This window comes from Grammomys surdaster, unplaced genomic scaffold (assembly GCF_004785775.1).
Source record: "Grammomys surdaster isolate TR1022 unplaced genomic scaffold, NIH_TR_1.0 233, whole genome shotgun sequence".
Lineage (NCBI taxonomy): Eukaryota > Metazoa > Chordata > Mammalia > Rodentia > Muridae > Grammomys > Grammomys surdaster.
The window spans coordinates 4,891,269-4,898,113 of record NW_021604678.1 but is presented as its reverse complement, the minus strand read 5'-3'; positions in this window follow the sequence as shown (position 1 = coordinate 4,898,113).

Genomic DNA, 6,845 nt, shown 5'->3' with positions numbered 1-6,845 from the left:
ACGCAGAGCTACTTTCAGCCGCTGGGTCACCTCTGCTCCTTTCAGTCTCCCTGAGCTCTCTGTCATTCACCTTTGCTCAGTGATAATTATGTTCAAGCCAGGGCCTACAGAGGGAACCTGCTCTCTAGAAGCTCATAAATGACCTTACAATATACACAATATTTAAAATATTAAATAATTAAAATATAAGTTGCATTGGTAGACTTCCAAACTTTCCTCTCTGTATCTCTCTCTCTCTCTTGTCTCTGTCTGTCTCTGTCTGTCTCTGTCTCTCTCTCTCTGTCTCTCTCTGTGTGTGTGTGTGTGTGTGTGTGTAAAGTTTGGTGTATTAGGGTGCTGTTTTGTTTTGCTGTTTGAGACCAAGTCCTTACATCGCAAGCCTGACTGGCCTCATACCCAACGAAGCCCCTGCCTCTGATTCCTAAGAGCTGAGATTACACAGGCTAGAGGTGTGTGAGCAGCGAGTGTCATACAGCATGGCCACTGCTGTAAAACTTGATAAGTAATATCTGCAAGGGGCTGGGAGATAGCTCAGGTGGTAAAGTGCTCTTTGAACAAGCATAAGGATGTAAGTTTGGATCCCTGGCACCCATGTAGAAAGCTAAGCTTGGCACTGCTGGGGAATTAGAGACAGGAGGGTCCCTAGGACTTGCTGGCCAGCCGGCCTAGGCTAATAGAAAATGACTGAAGAAGACACTCAACATTGACCTCTGGGCTCCACCGGCACATGTGCAAACACACCTATGCATGAACACACACACAGGGATGGGGGATAAGCTTTGGGAAAAAACATCTGCAGCCCAGTATTCATACATGTATATATGCACAATATATGTCCAACTTGTATTGGACACCTGCCCTGTGCCTGGTATATGATGAGCACTTGGTGTGCTTTTTCTCGGTCTCTAGCATAAATTACTAGTCACATTTCAAGGTGTGAGTACGGTTGTGATTTGGAAGTGCAGTGTCCCCAGCTGGCTCATATATGTGAAGACTTGATTCCCTGGTTCTTGCAGCTGTTTGAAAAGGCTGTGGAACCCTCAGCAGGTGGGCTCTGCTGAGTGGGTCACCAGGGGCAGGCATTCGGGCCTTCTGTTTTATAGTCTACCCCTTTTCTGTCTGCAGTCTGTTTCCTGACTGTGGACACAGTTGAGCAGTGGCCTCCCCATCCTGCTGCTAGGCCATGATGGGCTCTGTCTCTTCTTAAGTTATAAGCCAAAATCAACCCTTCCTCCTTGAGCTGCTTCTTGTCAGGTCACAGCAGCAGTAAAAGTAGTCAATGCAAGTCACCAGGATACAGAAAATGCCATTGACTGACCCAAACCATACAGGAAGAAAACAGAGTCAGGGTACAGGCAGTCTGGGTGCACACATGGGCCTTCTGCTACTGCATTATTCTGCTGAAAGACTTCACAGTGTGGGAAACAGACTATCCCCCTGAGGATGCCCACACCCTCATCCCCAGAACATGTGACTTTTAGATATCACAGCAAATGGGATGCCTGTGGGCACGAGGAGCTCACTACGAGTCCGCAGAATCCATGTACAGTGCTGGGCATATTAACTCCAGAGTTGGGAGGTGCAGAGACAGGAGGATGGTTAAGACCACTGGTATAGCCCCAGCTTCAGTGAGAGACCCTGTCTAAAGGGAATATGTTGAAGAGTAACAGATCAAATATCCATCCATCACTGGCTGCTCCTCACATGTACACAGACACACACATCCACATACATGAGTATGCATACACCACACATGCATTTCACTCATACATACTCTCTCACATATACACACACACTCACATGCACAAACACACACACTTGCACATGTGTGTACACACACAAAAACATACACTCACCCACACACACATACACACTCACATAAACACACATTTGCACACTAGTGTACATACAGTACACTCATATGTATTCTGTGTCTCTCACACACACACTCACATGCACACACATACACATACTTGTACACACACAAACACACACATATATGCACTCACACATTCATGCACACTCACACATACAAACACAGGCACATACTCACTTGCACACGCATACACATACACACACACACACAGAGACACACACAAATCAAATTTTAAAACCTTAAGTAAAAGGAGAGAGGAAGGAGCCAGACTCAGCGAAGCAGGAGTGGCAGAAGCAAAGTCCGAGCGATATGATGCGGGCACACGTCAAGCATCATAGCTGCCTTTGACAATGAAGGCAGAGCCACGAGTTAGCTTGTAGGAGCTAAAGGGAAAGAATCATATTCCCTCCTATAGCACCAGAAGAGACCACAAGCCTGACAGCACCTTCATTTTAGCTCAGTGACACCTCTCTGGATCTTCTAACTCCCGGGAGAGAAAATTTGTAATTGTGTTGTGTTTAGGGAACTGAATTTGTGGCACTTTGTTATGACAGCAGAGAGAAATCTAATTCAGAAAGTCACATACAATCTCCTGCCCTGTGTGGTAAGGGAGGAAAAACCAATTTTCTCTCTACCTTCCTTAAGCTCAAGATGTAAGGAACTCCAGAAACATGTGATAGGTAATTGACAGGAAAATCAGAAGTTTATGGACATGTATACTTCATACATGCATGAGAAACAGACATGTATACCTCAGATACACACGGGAGACAGAGAATCCATGTTTCTTTAAGAAGGGACTTAGAACCCCAACTTATAAAGCGTCCTCAAAGAAGAAGAGAAAATTCTTAGAGATGAAGGAGGGGCTCTGGGAACAGAGAACTGTGGAAGGCAGACTTGTGGCAGATAGAGCCTGTGAGGAAAGCCTGTCACCTCCAGGCGGGTTAAAATCCAGAGCTATCTTCTGTGTGCCCATGGAAGGGACAGGAGGACAACACTTCTACCCATGTGTATCCTGCTTATAGACAAAGAAGAGGGGTGAAGAGCGGGCCTTCCCTAGGTCTATGCCCTTCCTTTGACACTCAGCTCAAACTAATTTATGGGACATAATATTTAGCATATGTATTCTGATTTCCTTCAGGATGTGAAAGTTGAATAAGAGGAGACGATCCTGAGATATCACTGAGAAGCAGTGTTAAAATTCAACTCTTTGGGAACATAAGCATTGACCAAGATGACAGAATTTCCTTCAGACCAGAAAGTTAATATCCTAGCTCTCAGCTTTTCTTCCTCTGTAAACTGGAGACAGGGCTTTAATCAGACTAAAAGGTAGGTGTAGGTGTGTGTGTGTGTGTGTGTGTGTGTGTGTGTGAACACCAGGTATGTGTGTGGAGGTCAGAGGATAACTGGGAGTCTGTTCTCTCCTTCCACCATGTGGGTTCCAGGAATCAAGCTTAGGTCATTAGACCTAATGGCAAATGCCTTTACCCACAGAGCCCACTCACCAGCCCTGAAAGTGTTTCAAGAACAGCTCACACACTCTTGATGCCTAGACTTGAGAGTCTCCTTCTTATTCCTTTTTTATAAACTCCCAAAAGAACACTGAAAAACACTCAGCTCTTCTCGGAAAAGCTCATAGCTCATTGGTAGAGTGCTTATGTAGCCGACCTGGACCCGGTCGCCCAAACCCCCAGATCTCCATAAAAACGTAATAGTGAACACATGTGATCCCATCACTTGACAGGTGGAAGCAGGTGAAGCAGAAATTCAAAGTTATCATCAGCTACACAGCCTGGGCTAAGTGAGGCCAGGCTGAGCTAATTAAAACCTTGTTTCAAAACAATATATAGGAATTTATACATCATTAATGTCATCTGGTAAATGGAAATTATAAGCTATTTTCAAACTTAAGACCCATGGTCCCCACACCAGGAGCCACACTACAGGCTTGCTTCTTTGTGACTGCACCCAAGCCAGGTCTCTCGATACAGGAATCAAATTCAACTTATAGTAGAATGGCATTCAAACAAAGAGACACACACAGATTGATCTATGCTCAGTTTGCTGAGCAATAACCCATCCTGCATATCTTACAACACAGGCCACTTCTCGAGAGGGCCGTACATTCTTAAAACAGCTTCCTTTGGGGATCGATTCTGATCTGCATATCAAGGTTTTACCTTTTCCCCCAATGACCCATTTGTCTGAGGGAGGCATTCAATTAGACTGCCAGAGCAAATTGATTCGGTATCGACCAGGAAAGGCTTCTCACTTGACAGATGGATCCTGACGGGGTGGAGCGGCCGCTGTTAGAGTCAGTCCTCCAAGGATTTGGGCCCGGATGTTGTGTGAGTGTGAGATACGGAAGTGTGAGGTGTTGGCTGGACTTTGGGGCCCAAAGAAAGACTCCTCTCGTTGATACGGGCGTAGACAGGATGGGAGGGAGACGCTGCTGGAAAATGAGGTTCCGCTAAGTCGGGATTTGGCTCCCATCTTCTGCCTGGCAGAATGGGAGAAGAGACTAGGCAATGGTTTCTTTGCTTCGGGAGCCAACACTGAGATTGGGAACTTCAGTAGCCTCCTCTCTCAAGGTCTTCGGGGAAACAGCTTCGCTCATCCCAAGCACTCTGCCCCACAAGCCTTTACTGTGGGCCTGCTTTCCCTTCCTCTCCTGACTGCAGGAACAGAGCCCACTCTGCCAACTTCACTGAAGCTCTGGCTCCTCTGCTTCACACACTGTGTTTATCTTTACAAACAAAAGGTAAATGCCTGGTTATTTTACACAAGAAACTGAGTTCCTTATACCTGGAGTATAAAAAAAAAAAGCAGAGTACACCCAATGAGATTGAAAACGTGCTATTCAGGAATAGATATGCTTTATTTAATTTTTAATTAGTACCTAGACTAGGGTTCAGCATTGGCTTTTCATTTTTGTTATATTTTAAATAATGCTTTGATTTGTTGAAATGTTTTACAACCTTCAATATCTCACAAAACAGAGTAAATCCTTCATACCAACCTTCTCTTAATCATCCTAAGTACTCACTATAAGTAAGATTGTCCTTTATCTCCAGCCTGAAGAAAAACTCATAAAATTGGCTCCATTAAAATAATTACACACGCACACACACACACACCTTCGCTTTGAGGTTTAGCTACTAAACAATTAGATGACTGTGCTTTTATTTATACGGTCACACAGCTGGAACAGGAAGACATTTGTGTGGCCCACATATCATCTTGACGTGTAGTCTCTAAATGTCCTCAGTGAGAGCTGAAGTCCATTATCAATTACAGAAATGAACCTCATCACGATATTCACTTGGAGAAAGGAATTAAGAGGTTTAAGTTCAAATCTGCATAATCCCAGGTAGAGGGGAGCGAGACTGCCATAAATGGCATGCAAACCATGGGGCAGAGCTTCATGCATTGCAAAGCTGGATGCAGAGAACAGAAGGGATGCTTACAGAGCCATGAACCAGTCTGTCTTAGTTAGGAATTCCATTGCTGTGAACACACATCATGACCAAGGCAACTCTTATAAAGGACAACATTTAATTGTGGCTGGCTTACAGGTTCAGAGGTTCAGTCCATTATCATCAAGGTAGGAAGCATGGCAGCATCCAGGCAGGCATAGTGCAGGAGGAGCTAAGAGTTCTACATCTTCATCTGAAGGCTACTAGGAAAAGACTGTCTCCTATGTGGTTTAGGAGGAGAGTCTGAAAGCCCACCCCCACAGTGACACAATTCCTCCAACAAGGCCATACCTCCAAATAGTGCCACTCCCTGGGTCAAGCATAATCAACCCACCAACTAGTCCAAAGCAGTGCTATCATTTATGAAGTTGTTTGATGTAGTCCCTCAGAGTCATATACTTACAAGTCTGCAGTTAGCAGAATACAGCTGCTGTTCCGCTGCCTTCATTTGGAACAAAGCATCAAATAAAGTTTAAAGTTCTACCTCTAATGTCATCTAAAGAGGTCCTCCTTGCCTTTCAGATACTACTCTGTCTAGATGAGGATATATTTTGAGTATCTCATAAAAGGTATAAACATAACAAGAATGTGAGTGAACACATGTCCAAAGGTGAAGAGAAAAATGACAAGCAGATTCTAGAACTTTACCTAAAAGGAAAAAAGCAATTTTTTTCAAAGAACATATGACTAGAGAATTAGACCAAGTCTTCCCCGAATATGCCTCTGTGCAAGAGGAATATTTTAAGATGTTTATTCTGAGACGATACACACACGGTAATAGTTCCAAGAAGTTGCACCTTTGTAAGAAGTTTGTATCCACAAGGGGAAGTTTCATTTGCAAGGAGGGTTCTCTCTGTCTTTGAGGGACAAATGGTACCAACTCATTAAAGGAACAATGGTATTTGAGCCTGAAATCCGGGACAGCATTGAGGTCCATGAGAGGCTTCTTCTAGGTTATCTTCCATGTACACAGACAGCACACATGCTAAGAAATGCCCATTTGTTCTCCTCCTGTCAATACGTCTTCCACTATAGGAGTCTATCCCAACTAAGAGCTATAGAGAGTACAAAAAATAATTATTCAAAACTGGATCTTAAGTATTTTTGAAGGAGAATTTTTAATTTTCATTTTTTCCCAAAATGATAAATCCATAAGTTCAATGCTAACAACACAGTATCACAATCAAGGTCTGATTTGTCTATAACTCAGTACCTGCTCATTATGGAACCTGGAAACTGACAAAGACCACACCAGCTTTGAAATGAATGAACCCAGGAAGAAGCATGACAGGCAGAGTCATGGCCCCCAAGCTTCCCTGGCTGTCTCTCGTGGTGACCGAAAGATTAGCAGACATGGCCAGGTCCAGAGAGCTTTGGGAGAATATTGACGTAATTGGTAGGCGGGACTCATACCAGATTGATGCGGCTCCCCTCCTTCTACTCAGTGTTCAAACTCAGACCCTTGAGTCTTCAGTGTCTGAGAGAAAAGATGT